The sequence below is a fragment of the Rattus norvegicus genome, chromosome 3 (genome assembly GCF_036323735.1).
Source record: "Rattus norvegicus strain BN/NHsdMcwi chromosome 3, GRCr8, whole genome shotgun sequence".
Classification (NCBI taxonomy): Eukaryota; Metazoa; Chordata; class Mammalia; order Rodentia; family Muridae; genus Rattus; species Rattus norvegicus.
In genome coordinates this window covers 146912582-146927698 of record NC_086021.1, presented here as the reverse complement: position 1 = coordinate 146927698, position 15117 = coordinate 146912582, and the positions used below count along the sequence as shown (strand labels likewise).

The 15117-nt window shown below is 39.6% G+C and overlaps 1 long non-coding RNA gene across 1 annotated transcript; it reads left to right on the top strand.

The window, feature by feature from the left end:
• The first annotated feature begins 1098 nt into the window (after window positions 1-1098).
• LOC134486453 (uncharacterized) lies at window positions 1099-14335 on the top strand. Its single transcript, XR_010065407.1, has 2 exons — window positions 1099-1482; window positions 14099-14335. It is a non-coding gene; the product is annotated as an uncharacterized LOC134486453 (long non-coding RNA).
• Window positions 14336-15117: the final 782 nt, after the last annotated feature.

Sequence of the window (15117 nt, the reverse complement as noted above, 5' to 3'; positions counted from 1 at the left end):
AGTGTTCAGAGAAATACACACCATAAAAACCATCCTGGTGATACTTTTGCTTCTTTTATTTGTTCGTTTGCTTATTAGTCTTGTATAGCACAGAGTTCCTAGCTGTATAACTGAGGGTGGTCTTGAATTTGCTTCTTCTTCCCTCACCTTTGCAATGTCGAGTTACTGGCATGTACCTCCATGCCCTTTTTACATGGTGCTGACTGAGAATTAAAGCCAAGAAGGTTTCATGCATGTTAGGCCAGCACTCTACCAATCAGACTATGTACCAAATCCCTTTTAAGTTCTTTATTTTGATAAATTAAACAGAAATAAAGATTAGTGAAGGCTAAACTTTAGAGTGGTCAGCATTGGGCAATGCTCCGGCTTATCTGGGCTAGTCTGACCTCATTTGACTAGCTGCATTGTATTGTTTTTACAAACTCTTTATTATTGTAGCAATCAAGCCCTCACAATTGTTTCTTAAATTGTTGTTTTGGTCAAAGTACGGTCATTAAATCATGAGCAGCAGCAATAGCTCAAAGACTTCAGATGTCAGAGTCTGCTCATGGAGTGGGAAGGTGTAATAGCCTGTTGTGTTGCATTCCAGAACTGTGATAAAGAGCATATCAATTTACAAGAAGACAAGCTGCTCTGTTCAGGTTCAGAGGTCACAATCCACAGTTAACCGTTCTTTGGTTTGTGGTGAGGCAGTCCATCATGCTAGGAGCATGTGTCTAAGGTAACTTCTCATTTTAAAGAAAGACGAATAAGGATGGACTGGACCCCCAAATTCCTTTAGGGCACATTCTCCAAAGTTCTAACTTCATTCCATCAGGCTACATCTTTTAATGATCTATCATCTCCCAATATTGCCATGATTTTTGGTAAAGACTCTTATGGACGGGTCTTTCTGGGACATTTATGCAAACCATAGAAAATAGTGATTTTTTTAGGAATAGACCAAAACAAACAAACAAATAGACAGACAGAAAAAACAGAAACCCTAAATGCAATAAGTAACTGAAATCACTTTGCTAAAAGATTTGGGGAGCGAATACAAGTCACAAAAAAGGCAGCTTCAGTTATTGAGCCAATGTTCTGTGTTTACAAAATGCCATGGCAACCGAAGCAGTGAGTATGAAGATGTGTGATCTCAGACAACCCACATCCAAAGACTGAGCTATCTTATAAGCTGAATCTCGGTGGCAGCTGCACACTTAAATATTGCCGTGTATGATGAGAGTGTTAAGATAAAGTGTCGGGACGTTAGCAGCAACCGGTTTGATATATAAAAATCAGTTTCAAGAGACATTCCACTGGATCAACCAAGTGCGTGAAGTAGAAGGAGGCTGCTTTGGAATTAGCTATTTGAAATGGTGAATGAGGAAAGCTAAAGCTGAAATTAAGCACACACAAGGAAAATGGGTTGTTTCTGAGGGAAGTCAGTGGGTTTCTACATATACCCGGCTCAAGATAAGGACTCGAGAGTCAGGAGAATGGGTAAGCCTTTCACTCTGCTGATGGCCAGCAGCATGGCCCTTGGAAGATGCTTACTCTATGTTTCTTAATTCTTCCTCCCACTGGAAAATTTGGGGTGATGGACTTATATTGTTAGAGTTGCTTGTTGATACAATCCCAAGAAAATACCACTTTCTATTTTCTTTTCTTTTGGATTGATTTACATTGATTCTACTCTTTATTGATGAAGTTTGTCAATTTGATCCAGGAAAAAAAATGTTTGGAAATCTTATGTATTGAGCTCTCATTTGAAATTCAGATATGTCTACCCAAAGAAGCCCAGACAGAAGGCCTTTGATGATGTGATGTTGAAGATATCTAGCTGCTTCAGTCTTCCTAGATATATTTCCTTTCAGGAGACATAACATAAAAACACTCAGGCAAACCACTGAATTATAATAATGAAAAGATTCATATTTTTCTATAAAATTACTAAGCATTAAAATGATTTCATTTACATGTAATCAATAACCTGAGCATACCTCATAGGTAGTCACATGCATTATTTTATTACTTCTTTACAATATCTAATGGACATAAATATATTTCCATGAGGAATATTGAATAAATATGAGATTGGTTTTATCTTGATAATGTAAAAAGAAGCATAAGAACTTACACAAAGAATTGAGGCAATTGAGAAAGGCTGGGAGTGAGAGAGATGGTTTTCCCCAGGGAAAGCACATCAATTGTTCAGTGCCAAGTGGTCATCCCTGAAAACATGCATGCATGTGATACTATAGAGACGTAACAGTTTATATTAAGAATATGCATTTATATACACATAAATATAGATATGAAATAGCAATTGGTGAAAAGGGAGAAATGAAGGAGAGTATGGAGGATAGATGAGAGGATCTAGAGAGAGGAAATGGAGGGGAGAAATGTAATTATATTATAATCTCAAAGCTAAACTGAAACATAATATATAGATACCATATGCTAGCCTATAATTTGCTTTTAGTTTTCTTTTTTAAGTCTCTGGAATGATATCTCCTGGGGACATTTACTTTTCAGCATACAGAACTGTACTTCATTCTTTCTAATTATCAAATCTTCTATTGAGTCGATGTTTCATAATTTATGTAGTCATTCCTTTGCCTGTGGGCATTACATTGCCTCTCATTTTTGAAAACCATTGTAGACCACTTTGTAATAAATATATTTATAGACATATTCCATTGCATGTTTCCTAGTATGGTTGTAACACAAATTCCTAGAAGAGAAATTTCAGGCTTAAGGTTCTCGTGCACATCTTATTTTGTGATACAAGTTTTTTTTAATTATTTTGATATCTCTAAGATTGTAGCAACATAAACTCTCACTAAAAGTACACAAGACCGGTCTCCTTCAATAAATTGTTAATAATACCATAAATTATTAACTACTTGGATAATTTACCCTCTGATAAAGAAAAATGATTTCTCATTTTTATTTGAATGTGCCTTAATTAAGAAGAATGATCTTAAATAAGTTTTTTATGTCTGTAAATTACTCTGGTTTTATTTTCCAGGTCAATGTGGGTGTATGCTTTATATGTGGCTGTTATTTCTTGTTAATTTGCAAACACAGGCTATAAGAACATTATATTTGTTTATGTGTAAAGAATATGTTTATGATTACCATTTCTCCTTTGACCATTGTTTATTACATCATACTCCTGCCATAAAAATGAACACATTTTACTGTATATGCCAAAGTTCATCAGCCAACCTGATTTTGTTTGTGTGTGTCTATGGTTTGGCTTTGTTTAGATAGTAGGACATCGCTTTTCACTATCTGTATAACTGAACCCAATGATTTATCTCAAAATTATGTTTTCAAATAACCATCTAACTTACCAGGATTCAGTTGACTGACAACCACATTAATTAACAGTGAATTAACGTCTTACTCTTATGGAATAGTCACTTTGGAAATACTGAAAGTAGATTTTCAGTGTCAGACACTTAAAATGGTAGACTCCCACAAGATCAGTTAAAGTTGAGAGATAGGAGAGATGGTGGACGTGTTTTGCTGATTAAAGAAAGAAGGAAGCCAATCAGTCTGCTAATTTCCAATTTTCTAAAATGTATTTGCAATTGTTTTCCAAAAGACTTATTCTAATCATACAATGCTTTATAAACTAGACTTCATCTCTCAAGCTGGTGTGATTGAAGGGTAATAAGACTTATTCTAATCATGTATGGACAACTCCCTTATTGAGTTCTCTCTCTGTTTCTCTACTTCTCTCTCTTTCCCTCCGCCCCTCTCTCTCCCTCTGACCCCCCTCTCTCTCCCCACCTCTGTCTCCCCCCCCCTCCCCCTCTCTCCTCCCACCTCTCTCGTACATCCCCGGTATTTGAGATAGGGTTTCTTACTATGTTGTTTTGGCTATCCTGGAACTCAGTATGTGGACACAGATGGTCAGGAACTCACCAAGATCCCCCTGCTTCTCCTTTTCAAGTGTTGGGATTAAAGGCATGTGCCACCATGCTCAACTAGACTTTGTCTCTTAAGTATATCAAACTTCCTTGTAATGGCTAATAATTTCAAAACTTTATGGATCTTGAATCACGTAGGAGAAAACCCCTTGGGCATACTTGTGAGGGAGTTTCTAACTTTGGTTAATTTCATCAGGAAGACCCATTTGTCATACAATAGCCCCATTCCATGTCCTAGTTTGATAGCCTGAAGGGAGCTAAGCACCAACATTCAAATCTCTCTGCTTCCTGGTTCAATTCAATATTAACAGTTGCCTCCTGATTCTGCTTCTATAACTTTCCTCCTGTGGTCCACTGCATAATCAAACTAGAAGTCAAAATAAACCATATTTCCTTAAGTTGCTTTTGTCAGAGAAATGAGGGAAGGTACTAATAGAACCATAACATCAAAATAATAAAATCAATACAAATTAATGAACTATTAAAAGATATTAACTTTATAGTCACTGTAATTAGAGATATTTTTAAAAAAAGGAATGCCATGATAAAAAAGCAGAAAATGAAACCTCTGATAAACTACAGATATTGGGAGAAGTTTAGTGTTCTTTTAAAAATTAAGTTAATGTTGTTATAACAATGTTTATATAATAAAACTTTTCAAAAGGGTATCTGTTTTGTAGTCACCCTTCCTAAAATATATATTCTGTGATGTGTGTAATGAGTGACTTGTGATAAGACCTTTATTCTGATTTCTGGAAACAGTGCTGTCACCTCTGTCTCCATCCTGCAGAACGGAGCAACACTACAACGTTCATTTATTCAGGAACTTTTCTTTCTGCATGCAAGCAGCAATCTCTCTTTTCTTCCCTTCCTCCCCCCAGCCCCCGAGCACACTCCCTTATATCCTCCCTCAACTCTGCCTCCTCAGTCCAGACTGCATTATCATAGGTCCATGTCACATGGCCTGATCTTGCGTCATGGTGTGCCTGCACAGCTCTCACAATGGACGTGGCTAGTTTCAGGTGTGTGAGGAAGTCAGGTGCTAGTCATGAGACTTAACTGAAGTCCTGGGTGCCATCTTGGGACTGCCGCCACACCTGTTCCCCACATCCTTTGTGACAGTATAGCTCAGAATGGCTCCCTACACACAGTGCCATGACATAAGAAAGCACAGAGAAACTGGGAAAAAGTTTCACCTTTGCCTTCATATGTTGTGTCAGGGAACATTTGTGAACCCCCAAAAGACCACCAAGGAGATGATTCTTATGCAGTTGCACTAGGGTCTCTTTATTCAAGCTTGAGCTTGGGTTCCCCACCAACCCTGACACACTAGGAAGGCTGAACCCTAAACCTAATTTTAGGAAAGCATTTATAGAGGCAAGAAGGGGATATCTAGCCTGGTACACATCTGATTGGGGGAGCCACTATGGCCTTTTAACATAATTGGCTGGCACTGCATGTTCCCTGATTGGTAGTTGTTAGGAAGTGAAGGGTCAGGGACAGGCTTTTAACTTGGAGGTGCAGATTTGTTGGGGAATAACCTAGAAACTGGCTCTAGACGCAAGTCTTGTAGGGGGTGAGGGTATCCTGGAAACTGGTTCTAGGTACTGACCTTTTAGTTAACTTGAGTTTAACCTTAGGTCAGGGTTTCTAAAATGGAGTTTGAACATAAGAGATGTGGTCTCTCACCCACACCCGGTCTATTGCATTGTTCTGGATGACATAATCCTCAAGATTTTTTATGTGGGGCTAGGGTTATAGCTCAAGCATAGAGGCTTAATTAGTATATGGGAGAGGGTAGGTTCAATCCCTAGCACTGAAAACAAAAAAAGCAGGGAGGGGCCATGTTTTATTTCCAGAATAGCATGATCAATATCAGTTCTCAGGGTGATTCAGAATCTTGATATGCCAAGTTCTGTCCATGGACCAAGTTCCAAGTTCCCAGCATGGACTGCAGAGTCAGAACCTCCGAAGGTGAAGCTCAGCTTGCACATTTTGCTCACAATCTGCTCAAGCCTTCCTGTGGGTTGCATATCACAGACTTAGAAAACTACAGGGATTAAATGCAATCCCAAACATTGCTTAAGAAGTTCATTACCAGTAAGTAAACAATGTAAATAAAAAACTAACCATAATGCTACTGGCAGAAACCAATTGGTTTTTTCTTTATTCTGGAAATTTTGTTTTCCCACTTTAATACCTATTATTATTTGATTTTGAACAAGAAAATTAAACTTGCAGTAGAAATCAATTCTGTCCTTTAATAGCGTAAATAGTTACCGAATTGTATCTGTATCCTGGCATCTCTGTTAAATATCGGGGATTCAGCCATGAGATTATACAAGCACTTCAGTAAGGTCTGTTCGCGAGAATTCTTTTCAGTGTCTATATGATGTTCCTCTTCCCTGAATATGGAGCAGGTCACTGATGGCATGAGGATCTTTGGGGGAGAAGGCAGAAAAGAGAGGGTATTTTTCTAGAGTGAGTTGCTTCCGAGGTAACAGTTTGCTTTCAGGAAACGAGTTATAGTTCTGTGAGTCGCTTAGGGGTCAGTAGGAGGTAGAAAGTTGGGGTAAGGAGAACAGAAAATGTCAGAAACATTTCTCATTGGTTATTTTATTTATTTACATTTCAAATGTTATTCCCCTTCCTAGTTTCTCCTCCACAAATTCCCTATCCCCTTTCCCCTTTCCCCTACCTCTATGAGAGTGCTCCCCCACCCACCTACCCACTCCTGCCTCAGAACCCTAGCATTCCTCTATCCTGGGTCATCAAGCCTTCAGAGGACCAAGGGGCTCCTCTCCCAGTGATGCCAGATAAGGCAATCGTCTCCTACATAACCACTGGGAGCCCTGGGAACTCCCTTAGTTCTCTGGTTGGTGGTTTAGTCCCTGGGAGCTTTGGCGGTCTGGTTTGTTGATATTACTGTTCTTCTTTGAGGTTGCAAACCCCTTCAGCTCCTACAGTCCTTGCCCCAACTTCCTGATTGGGGTCCCCACGCTCAGTCCAATGTTTGGCTTTGTATATCCGCATCTGTATTGGTCCGGGTCTGGTAGAGGCTCTCAGGGGACAGCTATACCCGGCTACTGTGAGTAAGCACTTCTTAGCATCAACAATAGTATCTGGGTTTGGAGTCAGCAAATGGGATGGATCCCTCAGTGGGGCAGTTTCTGGATGGCCTGTCCTTCAGTTTCTGCTCCACTCTTTGTCCCTCCATTTCCTTTTGACAGGAGGAATTCTGGATTAATATTTTTGAGATGGGTGGATGGCCCCATTCCTCAACTGGGGGGCATGCCTATCCACCGGATATGGTCTCTACAGATTCTCTCTCCCTTTTCTTGGGTGTTTTGGCTAAAGTCCTCCCTGTTGGGTCCTTGGGACCTCTTGGATCCCTAGCATCTGGGACTTTCTAGTGGCTGCACCCAGTTCCCCATACCCCACTGCTTGACACACCTACTTTCAAATTCCTGCAGAAACATTTTTGAAACTCTAGCAACTGTTTTAGGTTTGATTTTTTGTTTTTTGTTTTTTTTTGTTGTTGTTTTTCAGGTTTTGGGGGCTTTTACTGTTTTTTCTTTTGGGTTCTGAGTCTTGACAAGATCTATGTGGCCAGTACCTTCATGGAGTTAACATTTAGGACAGGCAAAATTAGAAATTGGACAGTTGAATACAAAAGAGGAGTCATGAGTTGCCCTAAAGCGACTTATTTTGAGGCTTTACCTGTGAGTCATGGGCCATAACCTCTAGAAAGTTGCTTATGCTTAGAAAATGTCTAGGTTTATATTTGCATTTTTGTACAGATATGGTTTCAAATAACTTCATACACACACACACATACACACGCACACATACACACACATATGCACACACACACACACACACACACACACACACACACACACACACACACACACAAGTATGGAAAGAGCCTTCTGGGTCAGGAGCGTGGCTCAGTGATAGGACAATTGTCTGGCATGCCTGACATCCTGGATTTTTCCTTACCACAACAAATGAATGAATGAATGAATGAATGAATGAATGAATGAATGATCCAATTACTAAAACTCCTGCTGAAGCCACACTACAAGCCAGTTTATTACATTCATGTTTTAAGTCAATTAGTTATGTAAATGAGATTCCTTTTCTCATATGTCTTAATGCTTGATTTGGCCTGATTACATGAGCATAGATTTTAAAATGGACTGAATTCTCAGTATAGACATAGCCCCTATTAGTCCCCTGTGTAAAATCAAAAGTAAATGCTTTATATGAAGGAAACTGGCCCAGGAACAGATGTACTACATTACTGAAGGATAGAATGTCCACGAAATATCCTACAAGTAACTTGCTTACGAGGATCACCCTTGACATTAGTTTAGCATTAAATTCCCAGTTCTTAGAGGTGAAGGAGGAGTTCTTGAGGTATAGACTTAAAAGCCTGAGAGTTGATTAAAAGTTGTACTTAAATCTGGACCAATTAATAGCAGATACCCCATGGGGATAATGTTTAGGAAGGCTGTTGTGTTTCCCAGCTCTAGTTCTGAGCTTCTTCAGGTGGATTAATCAGCCCTAGTGTATTCACTCTGCCAGAGTAACAATTCATTTTGATTATTGTGTTACAAATGCCAGTGACATTGGATAGACCTTGCTGAAAATTTTTATGAGTTTGGGCAAATATCCACGTAACAAAGGAAGCAAATCAGGTAAGAGCAACCATAGGCAGAGGAAAGCTAACATTGAGGAGCGCCTCAATGATGCATATTGATTTGGAATGTGATGTTGGTGATTTACCCACCCCCTCCCCTGCTCATTACCAAAATCACTCCATTTAAAAGAAAAAAAATACAGCATGTATCTAAAAGGTCAGTCCTTGTATGGACTTTGGTGTAGCTCACTTAGGTTAAACACTGACTTTCAAAGGCTCTTGAAATAAATTATCGAATAACAGTGGTAGTTTGTGTATGTAATTATGACTAACCTCAAGTGCGATGGGATTTAGAATTATTGAAACTAGGAAATAATACCAAAACTCTGGGAATTAAGTCTTTATTTTTCATTTTCTCACAAAAACACTTTTGTCTCAGTGGATCTTAGTTTAACACAACTAACTGGGTGGGGCCTATTTAATCGGTGCCCCTGGGTAGTTTTGCTTTTATGAGACTCAGTAGGGTCTCCATTTTATTTAAATCACATTCCCTTTGTGGTTCCACATAGCTTTCCTACTCAGTGTCAAACTCTCCACTGTCAGGAATCTCCCCACTGTAGCAGGTTACCAGTTCCTATGGAACTGCTCATCCCCTGCTCTGATGAAGGTGCAGTACGACAAACATTTGGAAGGCAGCTTGACAACATAGTCATTTAGCAAAATCATTCTAGAAAATTCCCTCTATGACCAATGACCTCTCTAGTCATGACCTCTTGACTTGGTTTACAGAACCATGAGTTCTTTCAGTGGAACCAGCCTGAAATCCAGTCATAAAACGGTTGGTTACACACATAGCAGTGTTGCACCAGTGCTCCAACTCGCCTGGCAGGTCATAGCTATAGCTCATAGAATTGCAACTGGTAGGAACGCTGAGAATTTTCTCCACCAGGAGTCTCTATAACACATCTGTTTATAACTCCAACCCCAGGAGATATGATTCCCACTCTGGCCTCTGAGTACCAGCAACATAAATGTGGTACACTGGTATGCATGCAGACAAAACATTCAAATGCATAAAAATAAACAAAAAAATTGAAAAACATTTCTTTAGAAATAGAAGTAAAACTAAATGTCAGAAATCTGGCTCATCACCACTTGTTTGGTCCATGCTCACCTTCTATCCTCCTGTCCTTTATCTTTTCATCTCAACTTCTCTCCATGTCCCTCGAATGGCATTTCCTCCTTCTCCCCCTTGCTCTCTTCTTTTCCTTCTTCCCATCATGCAATGATGAAACTCCTAGCTCGCATATCCCTCCCAGCACTCAGTAGTGGAGAAACATTGATGCATGTAACAAGCACTACCAGGTTAGCATCTGGTTGTTGTACACATGAAACCAGGCTGCTTTCAGTTTATGCTGAGCATACACAGCAGGCCTGGCATGCTTCTACTTCTCAAGATGTTCCTGCTTTCAGTTCTGTGTGGTCCAATAGAAAAATCTGCCCTTTAGTTATTTCGGAAGGTTGACCAGGATAAATTATAGAGGCGTGTTAATCTAAGTATGTGAAGCAGATTTCTGTAGCTCTAAACAAGCAGTGGTCTAGTGAAGGATCATGCCCTAGTTTATAAGATGTTTTTCCTTCAATTCTTCCAAATTTGTAAAACAAAGCCATGCATTATATAGGGAATGAGTCATCTTTTAGAAAGAAAATCATGTTTTTTTCAGAATTTGCAATGTGATGACTTTCCTGGGACAGGAACTTGTGACTCTATATACAATCAACATGTACACCATCAGAGGGATTTGACTTCAGAGCTGTCAAAACTTGTCTGGCTCATAAGAACATCACCTCACATTTTGCTTTACTCCTTCAATAAGAAGCATTGTTCTTATAGATTGTATTTAGTCAAGGTGGCTAATGCTTTTTTTAAAAAAAAAAACCTCCTGGAAAACATTATTAAGCAGATGGGATGGTTTCTGGAGAAATGTGTATTATTCAGAGGATAGTTTTCAAAGAGACCAGGAAGCTTGAATTCTCTCTCTCTCTCTCTCTCTCTCTCTCTCTCTCTCTCTCTCTCCCTCCCTCCCTCCCTCCCTCCCTTCTTCCCTCCCTCCCTCCTTCCCCTCTTTCCCTCCCCTCGCCCCCTCTGTGTTATTAACAGAGAGCACTCAATAACAGCTTCTCTCTTCAGCTTTAATTATACAATCTTTCACTCAGCCTTCTTTTCATAATTCATGATCTCTTACTAGCTACCCTGCTCAGTGTACCCTGAAAATACCCTAATGGATCTCTGCACATGTTCTGTAGCTTGTGTCAATTTCATAGCCTTTATATTTCCTTTCAATAAATATGTAAACTGAAATTAAATCTTTTCTCCACAGGCCTTGGAACTGTGAATGCATGTTATACAGTTATGGTAAATCCGTCACCACCACACCGAGGCAGTGTGGTCGATGGCAGTGTTACTGCGTTCTCCACACACCTTTGCCGAGCTCAGCACACTCTTGAATATCTGGGCTACCTTCTTTTCTTTTCCATATTTAGATTTCAGTGAAGGGCAGAGAGCTCTGGCCTGCCTTCCATCTGAAACTGGCAAAGAGAGAGTACAATGTAATGTAAATACATAAATGGTCTGCAGGCTGTGTCAGAAGATTTAAGATGCAGATTTGATGGTGTTATTTGTGGTGGCGTGACTTTGCCAAGGCAACTCACTCTCTAATTTCCCTGTCTATATGTTCAAACTGGATTTAATAAACAGAGGGCTCACAGTGTTCTGCTAAGACTATCCTGATAGTAATTGGTTCTAAGATCCCTTGAAAGCGGAAAAAGAAAATCGCTCCTTTGTTTGATTCAGTTTTGAGTAGAGTTGGGTAGGCTGTGCAGCAATCCTGGATTTTTCCACCCATATGGCATTTTCCTAACAGCCCAGAGCACACCAGTCCCTCAGATACCTCAACCACCTGCTCCTCTTTGCCTGGGGCCTTTTGTCTGGTCACTGGAGCCTACCTTGACATGCATTTCCACTAAGGCAGCCTTTAGCCAAAGACTAATGAAAATTGTCCACACACCTGCTCCCTCAGCTCTTGAGCTATTGAAATAGCCCTGGGGTACAAGTACGCACAGTTTCTGTGTTTCCAGCATGGTACAGGTCCCCGGCTACAAGTACGCACAGTTCCTGTGATCTCCAGCATGGTTCAAGTCCCCGGTTTTTTAGTTCGGTTGTATTGATAACTCTTGTTTTTATGCCTTGTCTAACTCATTTCAGACCTACCAGTTGTGTTTCCTGACATGATGTAAATATTCTGCTTTTACTTAAATTCTCATTCTAGTATCTGTCTCTCGGAGAGAGGACAGCCAGAGCACTGCCCATCCTAGGATCTGCCAAGGGCTACCATAAAGAAAGCAACAGCTTTGAATTGATACTTGCAATTTATCTCCTGATCTGGGATATACATTTAATCATTCACTTTGTGCTAGACCCATTCTCTTGCCTAATTCTTGACCAACTGAAGCAATTTCCTCACTGGATTCTATTTTGTCTGACTTTGAAAAAAAATAATTCCCAACTACAGCAAGTTATGGAAGACTTTCTTTTAGTACACAGTTTCAAGTTAAAGTCTATTAAAGCAGTGTCACAGGAGCAGTTCCTCAACGGTCATATCATATCTGTGGTGAGGAACAAAGAACAACGAGTGACAGCATCTTGGTGTTCTGGCTCCTTTCTCCATTCCTATGTGGTTCAGCATCCCCTTTCTAGAGGTGCCATGTCCTCCTGCCTGGATTAACATGGTTAAGATAATCCCCGCCCCACCCCACACCCGCAAGCATGCACATAAACTAACGTAGACAATAATACCTTATTGAGACTCCCTTTCTAGGTGATTCTACATGCACGGTGTCAAGCTGACAAATAAAAGTGAACTTATTTTAAAAGACTTATTTTAAAAAATTATCATAGCCCCTTCCTTTCTAAAAATTGCCTAGCATACTGTATGCCGTTCACATTTTAAAAAATACTTGAACCTGTAATAGGAAGTAGTAGAGGGAGACAGAGTCAGGAACTGAAAGGATTTCCTCTGGGAATGTCCAAGGATGTATCTCTTCACTGCATCCTTGGAAAGCACAGAATACCAGGACCCTAGACTTTTCTACCATCTTTATAGAGAAGATACTTAGTTAAAAGGACATTGAAGATAGGACATAGCATGCAAATTCAAAAAGCATGATAAGAGATCAGCAGAGTGAAATTGCTGAGCAAGCTGTTTGGATATCCACAGATCTCAGAGCATCTTAGGAATTCGTCCTCACTTTCTCAATATTGGGAACTTTGTCAAGAACCACACTGGACACTTCTTCAACCAAAGGTTAGAAAGGCATGTAGTTGTTATATCTATACATCTACAACCGCTTAGATTAGTTCTGTTTCTACACATCCACTTATCACCTACACACTCTGCTTCTGTTCTTTCTATCCATCGTTTGCATTCTTACTTCCAGCCCTCACACCATGGGTCTTGTTGAGGTTTTCATTCCCCTTTCTAATATTCCTTCATCTTTTTCTCCCTATTTCATTATACTTTTATTCCTCACTTTATTAGTTCTTCTGGACTTTGTTTCTTCCTTTATACAACTACAAGTTTCTCTTGTTAAATTTGTTTTTACATTGGGGGATTAATTGGCAGCACTGTCAGGTATTAGCTTTAGGACCTTCCCCACTGCACTAAACCATGAAATCATAAATATTCTTAGCAGGGCACTGGAAGATAATTAAATCAGTTCAAACTTGACTGCATGTTCATTGGACCTGGGCTCTTCAAAAACTGACATAGAGTTTCTATACTGTGGTTCTTTCATTTTGTTTCTTTATTTATAACATGGAAACAATGTTAATACCCACTCAACTAGCTTATTTGGAGGATTATAAAATATAATAGCTGTCAGGATACTTTTGGTACTTTTTTAAAGTCTATAAAGATGCATTTTGAGCATAGGCTTTGCCTATGTGGAGATTTTTGTCCCTGGAAAATATTAATATAACATCTAAAGATAAGCAAATAATTTGTTTCTTAAGAGAAGCTTAGCTCACTACATTCATCCACTAAAGTACATAATTCAGCAGCAGCATCTCTGACAAATTGTTAAAATACTAGAGGGTCTTATGTTCCCAAAGCACTGTTGCCCTCTTACAGAACCTGACCTTTGCCCCATTACTGGTCCATTCTATCAAGCATACTCATCTGAGCATTGATTTGTACAGCCCATTTCTTGCCAGCCTCCTGCAATACAATTTAACATGAAAGGCAATATAATATTCTTGTTGGGAATGGCTGCAGCTCAATAGAATAGAATGAGAACTCTCGTTAATGCAAGCATGATTTAAGTCCCCCTGTCATCTGAAAAGGTCCAGGCATTCTTTCATCTCTGTTGAGACAGCCCTTTCAAACAGTGACTACAGTTCTGTCACTTTCAGCCAACTCTTTTTATCCCTTTGGTACCTTATTACACATAATGTTTTGTTTTTATTTTTCAGAAAAAGCATGAGGATGTCAATACCCAGAAAATATCACAGTAATACTTAAGAATTGTCAGAATGGTTTTCAGAAGCTATGAAAATAATAGCTTAAATTCACATTTAGGCATCTATTGAAACCTTTGCTGGAGCATTTGAATAGACCTGTCTTGTTGAAGGAAAACTTCAGAAACGCAAGCGACAAGCCACCATCCAGAATCTTCACGATCAGTTGAAAAATAAATATTTGTAACACTCCATTGTCACCTCTGGTTTGAAGTGACTATGACTATGAATAGAGACTAAGACAAAAAACAAATCAGAAAAGAAACAACAGAAGAACTTAGCATCTCCATGTGTGTTAGTGTACCTTCAGACATCAGAGTTTATTTCCAGCTCATGAAACAAAAAAGTGGGATGCTTGTAGATACCCACTTCTACCTTGTCGCCTTAAAAGCCAGTCTTCCTGATTGTTTTGTTTCTACCATCTTACTCTGTGACTTGCAAGGTTTCTGACATGACCATCTGAGGATGGGGGAGGAATAGTTGCTCTTAACTACCTCATCTGCGAAGTGACATCCACCCCTCAATTCTATTTACAATGCCCTGGCTAAAACTTCTCTTGCAGACCCATCCTAACAGCAAGGGGTGAATAGTGCAGATTCAAGTTTTCATTGCCCATAAACATCCCTTAATAATTGTACAGCTGCATGATTTGGAAATGTACAGCATAAAATTGGTGTCAAAATGAATGATGTAGGGGCTGGCGAGATAGCTTAGAGGTTAAGAGCACAGGTTGCTCTTTGAGAGAACTTGGGTTTGATTATCCTCATCCATGTGGCAGCTTACACTCATCTGAAGTTACAGAGGATCTGCTGCCCTCTTGGAGTTTGCACAGGCATCATTCACACATGTTGGGCACAGACGGACATTGAAGCAAACCATCTACACACATAAAATCATTTTTAGTTTAAAAAAAGTTGTAGATGGCACCAAGAATACAAAATGAAAATGCCAGGACAAAAGCTGCAGAAATCGGT